This window comes from Pleurodeles waltl, chromosome 4_1 (assembly GCF_031143425.1).
Source record: "Pleurodeles waltl isolate 20211129_DDA chromosome 4_1, aPleWal1.hap1.20221129, whole genome shotgun sequence".
Taxonomy (NCBI): domain Eukaryota; kingdom Metazoa; phylum Chordata; class Amphibia; order Caudata; family Salamandridae; genus Pleurodeles; species Pleurodeles waltl.
In genome coordinates, this window is record NC_090442.1 from 375,143,765 (window position 1) to 375,158,384 (window position 14,620).

Here is a 14,620-nt window from a genome sequence, read left to right on the forward strand (position 1 = left end):
GAATACTTTAAAAAAAAATATTGCATTTGTGTTTTTAGTGTTTTTAGTATTTTAATTTTAGGAGAGGGATTTAAAATTACAAAGGAATAGGGTGAGGAGTAATTTAGAATATTTAATTTTTAAAGAAATATTTAATGTTTTTGATGTCATTTTTGGGTTGAGCATAAGTGTTCGACGTGTTGTATACTTTTAAGTATACTTATACTGTTTGTTCCAGTGGTTTCATTTGTTGGTTCCAGTGTCCTTTAAAAATCCTTGCTTGCTAGTCGGCAGTTCTGCCTCTTTGTCCTGCCTTTTTCACTTTGGGAGCAGCACCAACTACTGTATAATTACTCTATGTCCCGTTTATGTCTTCTGTATGGGACTTTTTTTTTTGTATTTGCCTGTTGGTCTTACAATGTGGGTGTGTGTTCAGTCCATCCCCCCCACCAGCTCCCTCTGCAAACATAAAACGAACAGCAGAGGGAGGCTTTTCCAGTCACCCTTGTTTTTCTTAGCTCCCACATTTGGATTGGAATGGAGAGCTTTAATTTCCTCGTTGCCTCTGCCATAGCCGGAAAAGACCAGCTGCTATGCTCCAATCGGTGCTTTTTCAAGGGTGTGCTCTGCTGATTAGTGACTGAAAGCGCGATGTTTATATGAGTATTATCCCACAAGACTGCATTTAAATATAGCAAAAATGAAACTTACAATTTATTTAGACAAACTAAACACACTGTAAAAAATTAGAAACAGGCACAAAAACGTACAGAAAACACTGCGAGGGCAGCTCTGGGCCCCACAAGGCTATAAGTGGCATTGCATCTTTAAGGGGTCCGTTGAAACCGCCCTCGCTCTCTACGTGTTGTCCTCCCTGTCCTCCCGTCCCTGCTAGCGGATATAATGATGCCCTCAAAAGCAAGTCCTCAGTTTCAGCTCTAATGTTTTATGCATAGAAGACAGAGACAGATGTCATGTGCTGCTATGTAACATTACTTAGTGATGATATGAATATGGTTCTTTAGGCAAAATTGTTTTATATTTCGAAGTGCACAGTTTATGGGATGTCACTTTTACGTGTATGGCATACTACGTTCAGAAGCTATTGGGGTGCTCTTTTTAGCTGCCTTAAAGTTGGTTTTATTTGCACGTCTATTGTACTGTTAGCAGAAGCCCCAGAGACATGTATCACATTGTTCTAATAATCAAATTACTCATTTCGCTCCTGGTCAATCAAATCAGCAGTAATTGCTTTGCATGTGCTTGGTAATCCATGAGCTTTAAAGGAGATACCTTTGTATGTCACGTAGTGGTATGTACATAGCGTCGACAGTCTACGCATTTCCGACCAAGGGAAACGCTCCCTTCCCATAACCTTTCATTCTCTCAAAGGCGTCATAAATGTTATTATTTATTTTTTGGAGGGGGGTGTGTCAACTAAAACTGACAGGTGCTGAGTAAAATGTTTTCACAAAGCTTGCCTTTGTTCAGTTGAGAGTGACACTGTGACAAGATTTCATTCAGGAGTCCCTCATTTAGCAGACTGGCAAGCGCGGTCACACAGGTGACATTTCCAGTCTGCAGGCACAGGCCCATAATTCTCTTCACCGCAGTCCCCATCTTCTTGTCATCAATGTAAAACACATTATCAGAAAAGTTCAGGTAGGAATTTACAACACTAATAGCTGTAACTCAGGCAAATGCGAGACCCATTGCATTACAAATGCTTATTTATTTTATATTTTTTATAATAATGTATTTTTGATGAACGTACATGTATAGTTTAATCATGTATAATTAGAAAAATTTTTACTTGTAAAATTGAAAAAATATGTTTAATATAATTTGTTTAACATTGTGATTTTTAAAATTAATTTTAATAACATTATTTGCTTTTATGTAATGTATTAGTATTGTTCTTAAGTTTTTAACTTGTTTTTAATTTATTAAAAAAAATATTTTATGTCTTTTTTCAAAGAAATATTATAGATATTAGCGGTTACATTTGAAGGAAATTTTTGTTTTGTATTTAATAGTTTGGCAGGTATTTCAATTTAGGGTTTTTGTGTTTTTTTGGGATAATTAAAACTTATTTTTGTATTGTATTCTTTTTAGTGAAATATTATGCATATTATACATTTTAAGTATTAGTTACATTTTAAATTTCAAAATATAGCATTTTCTTTAATATCTTTGGATATTCACAGGGTATAGCAACTTGTACCCTTTCTCCCCGCTCACAGACTCCAACACTTTCTCCAATGTGGCTAAGTCTTGAGTGGGATTGATAAGTAAAAAAAATTTTCCAGTGTAGCCGAGTGTGGGGTGGAAATAGTAAATATGAACACCTTTCCCAATATGGTCAAATTTGGAAAGGTTGGTGGAAAGGCAGTGCTGGGGGCCATAGAGGGGCCCCTGCACTGCCCACGACCACGTTGTGGGCAGATCAGGGGCTCCCTTGCCAGCCCCCCCAGAATGCACGCAATGGTGTGCAATACCATAGGCCTTCACTCCCTAGGGGAGCTGAGGCCAATACCACCTTACTGTTTCCACAGGACAAACAAGTCGAAACATCATAATATGATAGGGGTGAGGCCGCCGGCTCGATGGCAGGCCCACCCCACTGTAGTGACAATCCCGGCCCTATGTCTGCAGAAAGGGAACAAAATGTACATTACACTTGCAGCCTTGTATTCAGATTTACAATACCACACACTATGCCTAGATTGAGCACATATAACAATAATCAGTCACCTAATGGATCTTTATGCCCTTCACAATAAATCCGAATGTGGTGTTAGTTTACTGCTGTGGGTCCTTGCTGTTGCACTTGAAGAAAACAGTGCTAATCATTAGTATGTCAACATGAGTGGGAGCAGCGCAAGGCTATTGGCCTCGGCTCCTTTAAGGGAGTCAATATCCTATCCCTCCAGCCCCCTTAATATGCACACTGTCTGCAGTGCAGATAGTGTGCATTCCAACGGTGCTGGACAAGGGGGCCCCCGCACAGCCCAGGCCACATGCCACAGGCCACCCTGTGGTCCTTGGCACTGGCTTTCCACCAGCCTTCTCAAGGGGGGTCCCTACCACAAAAAGCCTGGTGGAAAGTGGGGTTGTCAGAGCCACCCTGGCTGGGTACAACTCCAACCACTATTAACCCATTGAGGAACAATGTTCCTGGTGGGAATGGTGGTCTCCTGGTGGGTCTGCCCGCCAGGGTTGTAATGTAGTGGTCAGACCACCACCTCAAGGCTGGCAGTCCTAGAACAGCCAGCCTCCTAATAATGCCCTTAGTCTTTGATTTTGTCTTTGGAGTAAGGAGTATGCACACGATGCGAAGCATTCAAAAGGTCACTGTAATCCAACACCAACTGGTGTTTTAGTTGTCTTGTTGCTTAAGCATTATGCATGCATACGCGTTATACCTCTCACTTTTGCTGTCTTCTTTTCTTGTTCAGGTGTAGGCTTGAATTATGTGGCTTATGAGTGATCAAATGACTCTGAGGCAGGAGGATGATGTTCTGCGATGTCAGGTGAGTTGTAGCATCTTCGGACGGCGTGTTGCAGTTGTCAGTCAAACAGGCTCCACCGCTGGTCTTAGAGCATCGATGTCTCAAGGCAAAGTGGCTTCTGCAGTTTGGGTGTGGTTTAAATTGACACTACCCTTTGAATGCACCCTAGACACACCCAAGATTTCAGCATTCTGAAACGCAGAGCAGCAGTAAATCAAGAGCATTCAGTGATTGATACTTTAAAGTAACCATGGTAAAACAAGTGAAATAATGCCAACATAAAAACTGAGACAAAATTATGTCAACAGAAAACATAAGCATTCAGGGGCATATCTCCTAACTGTGGGAACAAAACAAAATACTTGATGCTCAGTGGCTTATGTATATTAATGGTTGCAAGCAGACCACTCAGTGCTTGGGGGCACATTTAATACTGACAGATAAAAGGTACATAACACATCTGCAAGGTATTTGCTTCTAGGACAATGGCTGTATGGACTGGACAGAGTCATGAGTATGGTCATGGATAGGGACATGACAGAGGGGAGAACTTTATACTTAGGGCCTCATTACGAGTTTGGCGGTCTGACCGCCATACCGTCATGTTGGCAGCCGCCAAAAGACTGCTATGTTGGCAGTCTCACAGACCTCCGTATTATGAGTTGAACAACCAGGACCACTAAAACACAGGCAAAAAACCGACACGGCCAGGACCCTGGAGAGAAGGAAATAGGCAGTCCAACCTCCAGCAGCACCAGCCGATCAACCAACCACCTACCATATTATAACTCATAAATCACAATACTGGTACATCCATGGCAGTCTACCAATGACAGCACGAACCGCAGCAGTCGGTGGTCACCACAGTAAAACACAACATCACATTGGATGAATTCCAAATCCACACAGCTTGCACACATTCACACACCTCACACACCTACAAACTTCAATATAAAACACACCGCTTCACACACCACAATCCTTTGCATCTACAATGCCATACATAGAAGTCAGAGCCCAAAATCAGGCACACAGTACCAAAGATTAGGCTCCCCTCCAACTTTCACATAGCACTTATCCCACAACTGCACAACACACCCAACAGACAAACTAGCACCTGTGCACATCATTTACTATCCGTCACACCCTTCACCACACAGCACCTACACCTTATTGTCGTAGTTTGACTCTTGCTCTAGGCAAGACTGCAGGTTTAAGATGACAGCATTTATGTTTGTAGGCGACTATGCCAGTCCTACAACAAGTCACAACTGTCACCCCAACCCTCCCGGTTCACAAGCAGCACCTCACCAAAAACCCCAACAGTAAAAGGTGATTTGTGGCAGCCTTTATGAATGGACTCCAGAGTGTGACGTCTCAAGGAGTGTCATGGTTAAACAGAGATTACCCCTTTCTCACATGGACAACATGTCTCAATCAAACACACAGGCAATGAAGAAGATGCAGTAAAAGCTTAATACGTTTTTATCAACAATACTGCAACCTATGACAAATTGCATCGCTGCAATGATAATGATAATGAACAGTGCAAGAAACATAATTGTGAAAATGAGAGTCATTAGTACAAAGACCCCCACCATCTTGAAATAACATGAAATGACATGTGATACAATAAATGTACTAATACCCTAACATGATGAACCTAACCCTAACCTAAAGAGAGCTAGGTGTAATAAACCTAATCAGCCAGTGGCAATGCTTTGAGAAGAGCCCCCAACCCTAGTTACCTTGGAATGAGGTCTCTAGATTAAAACTCAATGAGGACACGAACACTGGGCCAGCGTCAAGGTGACGTGGAACATCAATAGCGTCAATGGCCTTTGGTAGGAATCCGTCTAACTATCTGTGTGTGTGAGATGTATTTACACAGATCTGATTGGACCCCTGACATACGTCTGTTCCCAAACGATGGATAACAAGACATGCTTGGGGCTGCAATTTATATTAACAATTCCCTTGAAGGCACAAAGAGGGAAAGTACCTAATGTGATTACCTTGAGTTTGTTTATCGTTTTGCTTGATAGTGACACCTTAGCGTGGTTGCACTGATAACATGAAACAAAAACATTGGCCTAACTAAAAACAATGCAACCATCTTGAAAGATACAATTAAATAAATCCGCTAAAACAGAGCAAGCTAAGTAGGGTAAAAGTCACTGGGTGACGGGGGCATGAGCCTAAAAGCCAGAAGGCTAAGGTAACTCCTGCTTCCCATTAAAACAAGATAGGATTTACTACACCATCATCCAATTTTTGTGTCGTCTACCACCACCAGGTCACCACAAAAACATCCCCATTTCACAGATGATGAGTTAAGCGCCATGGTGGATGACATTATCAGAGTAGAGCCACACTTATTTGGAGCCCAAGTCCAGCAGACTACAATTGTGAGGAAAATGGAAATGTGACAAAGAATAGTTGACAGGGTGAATTATGTGGGCAGCTACCCACGCACAAGGGACAAAATCAGGAAGAGGTGGATCGAACTCAGGGGTAATGTGTTTCGGGTCAGCCAGGCGGTCCTTAAGACTGGCGGCTGTCCCCCAACTCCTCCCCCACAGTTCACATCATGGGAAGATAAGTTCTTGGCCATTCTGCATCCTGAGGGCTTGGCAGGAGTACCTGGGGAAGTCAAGTTGAATAAGTCCCTACTCCAATAATGCTACCACAATGTATTATGATGCATGCTCACTGATCACCTTTTGACACCTTAACAGTCAACCCACTCACTTGCCCTGTGTCCAACAGTCTAAATACCCCTGTCTGGCATCCCACATGTGAGGTTAACTCACCTGGGGGCAGAGTATCTATGTATGATGTGGGTAGTACAGAGACTGACAGGACTACAACTGCCAGCAGGCACTGTTATACCATTAAGAAAACCAGAACAGTGTATCATAATGAAAGTAGCATGTAAACTAATCAGTGGAGTATTCTAACCTGAATGGTCCACAATTGTATAGTCTGTGGGAATGACAGCAATGCTATGGACATCTGCTAGTACAATACCACTAACACAGCTACAACTGTGTCCTCGCTACTCTGTCCCTTCTTTACCTATAGAACTGTACTAACCTAGCGAATAACAATTGTATAGGCTATAGGCACAGGACAGCTATTGACAGTAATGCCAACAATAGCTAACACTGACATACCGTACCACACAGTTACAACAGTGTCCTCTGCTACTCTGTCCCTTTTACCTCCCATCACCTAGAGAACTGTACTCACCTAGGGGGATAACAATTGTATAGTCTGTTGGCATATGATAGCTATTGACAGGAATGCCAAGGACAGCTGCCACTGACATACCCCTCACACACAGCTACAACTGTGTCCCCTGCTACTCTGTCCCTTCTACCTCCCATCACTTAGAGAACTGTACTCACCTTGGGGGATCTCACATTTATGCAGTGTGCTGTACTTGGTGCAACCTGTCACATGTGGCCAGGTAGGATGATTACTCCAAATCTGATGGCCAGGTCACTTTCCACATGGATTTGTGCAGCTGTCTGTTCATTCAACAACAAAGTATTGCTAACTGGGAGGTACCATGCAAACATATAATGCTGCACTGCTGCCAAGATATGAGTCAATGAATAGGAATCCAAGTGCCAAGATACTCTGACATCCTGTAGCAAGGTGACTTGAAAAAGAATTGTCTGTTCCTAAATGTCAGGTCTTTATTACTGAAAGAATGTGTCACTGTCACATAAGCGGATCAAGCAAAGCCCATCTGTACATCACCCAAATTATATCTACCTGTTAGAATTGGTGATACATGTCACATCACAACCTGTAACTGTCTGTTTCACATCTTCAACAGGTCTACCGGCCACTGAGACCATGGAAAGAGCTCTTGAGGCAGCCACTCCCACCGGATAAAGCTCTCGGTGAGGAGAGCACTCCTGGATGTATGGACATTGAGGACAGCTCTGGGCCATCTGGGCAACATGATCAGATGACAACTGTCAGCTTCACCCTATCCACATCGACTCCTCCCAGCCCGGTTGTATGTATATCCCAGGCAACCAGTCGCCCCCAAACCTGTGTCCCAAGGACTGTAACAATTATTATGTGCCCCTCAGTCCAAGTCGCGGAGTCAAAACCCGAAAACCCTGACAGTGATGGACCTGGCTAAGGGCACAGGCACATTGGAGTAGGGTGTGTGAGAGGGATGGTGTGGGCCAGAGGCATGAGGGTGCTAGGGATAGTTCTGGCCAGGACACCATCTCCCAAGTCCTGGGAGCCTACCAACAATCCCAAGGCGTGATGTGCCAGGTATTTGTCATGATGGGGGAGATCAAGCAGCTGCAGAGGGACAACCACCAGGAAGTCATGCAACAGTGGGAGGCCCACAATGCCCAGATAGCCTCCCTAACAGATGACCTAAGAGACATCAACACCACCCTGAGCAGGGAACATCCACAACACCAGACCCCTTCCATTGACCAAGTTACACCAGCCCCTTTAACATCTTTGGCAGCCAGTGGAGTGGAGGCCCTGCCAGGAGAAGGACATGCCTCAGACACCCCTACCTCTATAGCTGAAGAACGCCCCGCAAAATGTGGATGTCCACCAAAAGAACCAGGAGGTGCAGAGGGCAAGACAACAACAACTGCCAGGAAGTAACCCCATCTGAGAGATTACCTTTTCTGTGCCTCAGATGCACCCTATTGACTTTTCTACAATCACTTTTCAAATTTCCAGGATAGTAGGTCACTGAACTTGGGACTTCAAATGTTATGGCAGCTGCTCAAATGATGACATCCACCATGACTGATCCCTTCACTGTTTAAACATTATTTCTTTGCTCACATGCATCTCAGTCTCCTTTGCACGTGAAAATAAACTCCACTAATACAATATCTATGTATGGTACTCATTTTCATCTATGCAAGTAGTTTATTCAGAAATATAATTCATGCTCATGATTAGCTCATCATAAGGAAATGTAACGATGGCCATGTCACAGGTAGTGTCATGCTCGGGATCACTACAAACACAATGACACATGTGGACAAACACCAATCTCTATTTATTACACTGTGCAGCACATAGACCAACCAAAAGTCAGGACTGTCATAGTCAAGTATGTTTAAACATTTATTGCTTCTGCTTAGGTGTCAGTAAGTAACATCCCACTGACCACTGAAGTAAGGGGCATGTCTGACTGTGTCCCTTTGAATAGCCTAACAGATTGGTGAAAATTGTCATCAGCTTAACCCTTGCCACATACCTATACCATGCCTATCAAATCAACATACCCCATAATACAGACAAAGGACAGTGCAACAGTCCCTAGACAGTTGTCATCTGACCACTTATAATGGGCAGGCATCTGTGGGCATGTTACTCCCCTGTGTCAGTGTTGACACCCATGCACAGTAGCCTGCAATGAGGGAACACAATGACAGCTACATACAAGTCAAACAGGATCATTGTCAGCACAATGTGAAGGATGAGTGAATGGATTGCACAGGATGACATGCCAAGGACACATGATCACACACTTGATATCATTGGACTCACATACCATGGCAAACAGGTCTATTGTGTAGCACAGATCTCTGCCATCTCACTGTCCTGACAGGTTGGGCATGGGACTCATACACCCCATAAATATGTAATACAGTACCAGGATCAATCCATGTCCACTTCACGTCAAGCCAGCTAAAGCCACCTGACATTGACACAACTCAGAAATGTCTATATGAGGATGGCATTGTGAAGAGACCTGGAAGGAAAAAGTGGTAAATGAGGAGTTTATGCAGGTAAAGGCTTACATGAGCTGGAACAATCTGTTCCAAATATTGTTGTTTCTCAGATTGTGCATTTTGACTGCCCCAAATGAAGGAGATCCTCACAAGAGTCACAACTCCAAGTCTGCATTTGCCTGCAAACCTGAGCTGTATACTGCAGAGCATCAAATGACCTGTCTGATGGTCACACAGAGACCCTTCTCAACCAATCCTGACTCCCACACTACCCCATGGAGTCAGTGAAATTACAGAACATCACATACTTACACTCAGGTGAAGTACTGACTGATTAGATTTGCCCACATGTCTCCACCTTCATCCTCATCACTGTCATCCTCATTTGGCATTTCTGCATTCTCACCTGTTGGAAGTGCTAGCTCCCCCTTATCTGGGATATATGGGATCTGCCACCTCAGTGCAAGGTTGTGGAGCAAGCAGCAGGCCACAATGGTCTGACACACTTTAGCGAGGTAGTAGAGAAAGACTCCACCAGACTTATCAATGCTGCAGGTTCTTGCCTTCACAAGCCCAAAAGCCCAATCCAAGACATGCTGTGTCCTTCCATGGCCCTTGTTGAAGCGGACTTCCCCTGGTGTGGTTGGGTTCCTTAGACAAGAAGAAAAAATATAGCGGAGCACACAAATTGTAATTGATATTCAAATATTGAAGGCCAATTGTGGCTTGAGGAAGATGATATAGATTCCTGATTATTCTTAAAGTGATATTTTTACATTCACAGCAATGGTGTAGGTTCTCTTAATATATGTGTCTGGGTTCCTCACTGGTGTCAACAACCAGAGACGGTTTGGGTAGGCAGAGTCCCCTGTAAGAAATTGTGATGTGTGGAAACATGAGTCCAGAGCATTATCACATTTGGCAGCAGACATAGCATACAAACACATGTGCCATATGTATCATACCAAACAGGCAGGACCTCTCTGGGTACTGTCATGGAAGCAGCTGTGGGATAGTGCTGTTATGCATTGTCGCGTGGGCTCTCATTATCCTAAATGAGACTACTGGATTTCTAGGTAGCAGGGTTGTTCTTGGTGTGGGGGACTAAGTCTTACCCACTTGGAAGGACCACTGTCACCCCAAATCCGGTTTTGCTCCGGCTAACTAGCAGTGCCTCATCTCTCAAAAGGGGAAGAGATGATTGGGCAGCCGAGCGCATGACATCTTTGGAACTTCTCAGGGAAGTCGTGGTCACTCAGATCCAAACCAGCTCTCTCGTTTACAGTATGATCTCATATACAAATGACAAAGGCAGTTTGAGTTTTATATATTGTTTTTAATAAAACAACTGCATTTTAGATATTAAGGCATGAGCCGCAATAACCAGAACCATACAACACAGTAGGATTGAAATAGTCACGAGGAGAGTGAAACATAAGAATAATGCTATCATGATGTTAATAAATTCTACTCTCTCTTAGTTAGGTCTATTTCGAGCACAACATGTTAAGCTTCTAACTTGCCTTTTAGATTCCCTGGGAAGCCATCAACCCTCATACCTGAACAAAGGCCTTTGATCTGGTTCAGCATCTGCAACGAGGCAGTCAGCGTCTAGTTGTGGTTCCCTGGTCGGAATCTCCCTCTTGCGTGTATTAGGACAAGGAAGTGTTTTTATAACTAACATGTCAGTGTGATCACAAAATGTCCCTACGCAAGAATGCCAAAGACTAAACTCCTACCACTTCTATCGGCAATGTACCAGACTGTATCCTTGACTGAAGCACAGAGTGAACAAGAATGTGTTATTGAAAACTCCAGTGCTGAAGTAGGCTAAACAGTGTGATATAAAAAATAAAACAAGACCGTAGAACTGGCTATTTGAAAAATAACAGTATGAGGCTGAATAAAAAGCATTTAGAGCAAAGTGCACAGAGGCTCTATGCTGCAAGCAAAGGAATAAAATACATCCAGGGCAAAGTGCACAAAGGCCTAACGCCTGAAGCTAACGTGCAAAGGATGCATAAAACTGACCACACTACAGCATGATGAAGGCATCATGGACTGAACCTGGGAAATGTAGAGGTCCACCAAATAAACTACTTGGACATTTATGGAGTGGAAGTTCTTCCTGTTCCAAAAGACCTGTTCATTGCCATGTGGGGGAACCAAGGCAACATGGGTACCATCAAGGGTTCCCACTACATGTGGGACATGTGCCAAACCATACAATTCAGCTTTCACATGGGCAAAATCTTCACTTTGCAGAAACTGGATGTAGCTGTCCAGGTATTGCAACATTGCAGAGAGTACATCTTTCAAGACCAGACTGAACATAGGCTAGGACATCCCTGCAGTTAGGGCCACTGTATTTTGGAAGGAGCCTGTGGCCAGGAAGTGCAGCACTGACATGTCTTGAATAATGAGTGGTATACTATTTGGATGACTGATGGCAGGCATCAGATCAGGCCCCAACTGACAACAGAGATGCTTGATTGTCTGCTTGTCCTGTCGGTAAATTTGTATGGCATGTCTATTTTCCATGGTCTGCAAGTCAGCCAGTGCATGGTACACAGGAGGTTGTCTGACCCTTCTCATTCCAGGGTAACTATATGAGGAAAAATAAGAAGGTATGTCTATCACTCATTGTGTCCCTTGTAAGTGGCATGACATATGTCACATAAAAACTGTGACATGCCATTTGATACATGGAAAACATGACACACAGTGCATACCAATGGTAAAAGTAGCACATTAGTTACATGTTATCCCCTTGCCTCAATTAAGATCTGTATATATAAACTGACACATCAGCAAGACTAGGGCCCTCATTAGGACCTTGGCGGCAAATGCCGCCTACCGCCACGGCGACGGCCGCCAACATACTGTCGCCGTGGCTACCCACCGTCCATGGCATTATGACCATAGATGAAACACCGCCAGAAGGCTGGCGGAATTCCGACTACAGTCATGGCGGCGGACGGTGGTAAGGTGGCGCTTCTGCCAGCAGCAGTGCCACACCAGCAAAACACCGCCTACAGTATAATTTTCCATGATACGGCTGGGCAGTGTTTTGTTGGTGGACTCTGCTGCTGGCAGCAGCACCGCGTCCCGTCTCCTGCCGGAGGACACCCTGCAAGCCGGTAAGTCGGGTTCTCTGACAGAAGAGGGAGGTGGGGGGTAATGTGTGCATGAGTGGGGGTGTGTGTGACTGTGTGTAAATGTGTGCATGCGTGTGTAATGCATGTGTGCATGAGTGGGTGTGAGTGTACATGCATGTTTTGTCATGAGATTGCTTGTGTGCCTGGATTTATGTTTTTGAGTGTTGCTGTGAGTGTGTATGAATGGATGAATGTGTGGTTGAATGTGTGTATGCGTGTGTGTATGGGTGTGTATGTATGTGTGTGTATGTGTGTAATGTGCGAGGGGGTCAGGAGGGGGAGTGGATGGTGGGGGAGAACTCTGGGGAGGTGGTTGGGGAGGGCAGACCCCTATCAGTGCCATGGAAGGAATTCCCTGGCACTGATAATGCCTACAGCCATGGTTTTAGTGGTGGTACAAAAACCACTAAACCATGGCGGTGGGCGGGGTCATAATGCCAATGGCGGCCTGGTGATGGCCGCCGGGCTGGAGATTGAAGTCTCCAGCCCAGCGGTCGTTACCACCATGGCGGTCCTTGTGGTACATTGGCGGTTTGGCCCATAATAGTGGAGGTAGGTATCGCCAGCCTGTTGGCGGTAATACCTCCACTATACCACCGACCGCCGACCGCCGGGATCGTAATGACCCCCTATGTTATACTAACAGCAAACAATGCCTGTGATTAAAAGTCCAAAAAATAATTTTGAGGTTGAGTGTGCCACCAAAGATTTCTGAAACTTAGCAGGACAACATGACAGCATGATCCTTCAATCAGGAGAAAAATACATCTTTAGACAATGCCAGCACTGAAGATTATGCACATCAAACATTAACTTTTGCGAACCTCAAAAGGTTTTAAAATGGTGAATGCCTGACCTACTACACTGGACAATAGGAAACAACGGCCTGTGGCTGTCTTGGGCCAACAGCAGTGTCCATCGGTGGTGATGGTTGCATACGTGGCGGAGGTGACCACCATGTTCTTCTGAATTTGTCACTTGGCACCTGACACTGCTTCCAGCAAGACCTCCTCTACCTGAGCTGCTGTGTACCTTCTCTGCGAGCAAACATTCCTCTTTGTATTGCTACATACACTACGTGCATGCGGCAGCACTACGTGCAAGGTAAACAGTGGTGCAGAGTGTGGACCATTGGCCTCTGCTTTCATTGGCCTTCGCTTCCATTTTGGTTCACGACTCCATTTTGTCGAGTCTGGTCCGGTGCGTAAGGCACTGTTCTGTGTTTTTCCACAAGCTTCGGCAAGCTGAAGGGTGGGGTGTTTTTCTGCTCAACTTCGCTCCATCTGCCTGGTACGAAGGGCGCTATTTACATTCCACGAGCTATCAGTTAGAACAACAGGGGGATGCGCCTGTACACAAGGAGGAATGCAAGCTTCACCTTGGAGTCCTCTCCTGGGAACTTGGCCCGTTCTGAGGAGACGTCTCGAAGGGTGAACAAGGTACCGCCGATTGCACAATTTGTAAAGGAGGGGGTCTTTTTCTAGAAAAGACTCCTGGGCGTTAGTAAATACTATAAAAGTTGGGGGCCTGGATGGGCTGGTTTAGGAACTCTCTCCTGGGTTGGACGCAACGCCAGGAGGACTGATTGTCCCGAACAGAGGCTCCCTGTGTCAGCTGATTTGGGTTCCCCAGCTTTGTGTACGGCGGAGGGATGCAGACGCTCTTTTCGGTGAAGCTTTTCAATTTATTAAGTGTATTGTGTGTGCGCGCGTAATGTGTACTTATTCTTGCAGTCATTTTCATGCTATTGAGCATTGAAGTATATTGTGTGTGCGCGCGTAATATGCACTTACTCTTACAGTCATTTTCATGCTATTGAGCATTGAGGTATATTGTGTGTGCTCGTATTATATGCACTTACTCTTGCAATTATTCACAGAGTGCTTATATCTTTATCATTATTCTCATGTTATTCTCCTGATGTATATATATATATATATTAGTGTGGTTTAGTTTTGCTAGCTGAGAACTTGCCCCTTAAATAAACTTGATTATTCTACTTACGAAGGTGTTTGAGAGTGATTGCTTTACATTGTGCCTTAAAATATCCTGAAGTGCATAGTTTTGATATTCTGAAGAGTAAAGCAGCACAAATTGGCGTAGTCGTTTGCAGGATTCGAAAAAAAAAAAAGGGGAAAATGCTTAATAAGATCAAAGCGAGCTCAAAAGCAGGTTCTCAGGTAGCAAATCCAGACATAGAGATACCGGGGTGGGAAACTGCTCCGTATAAACT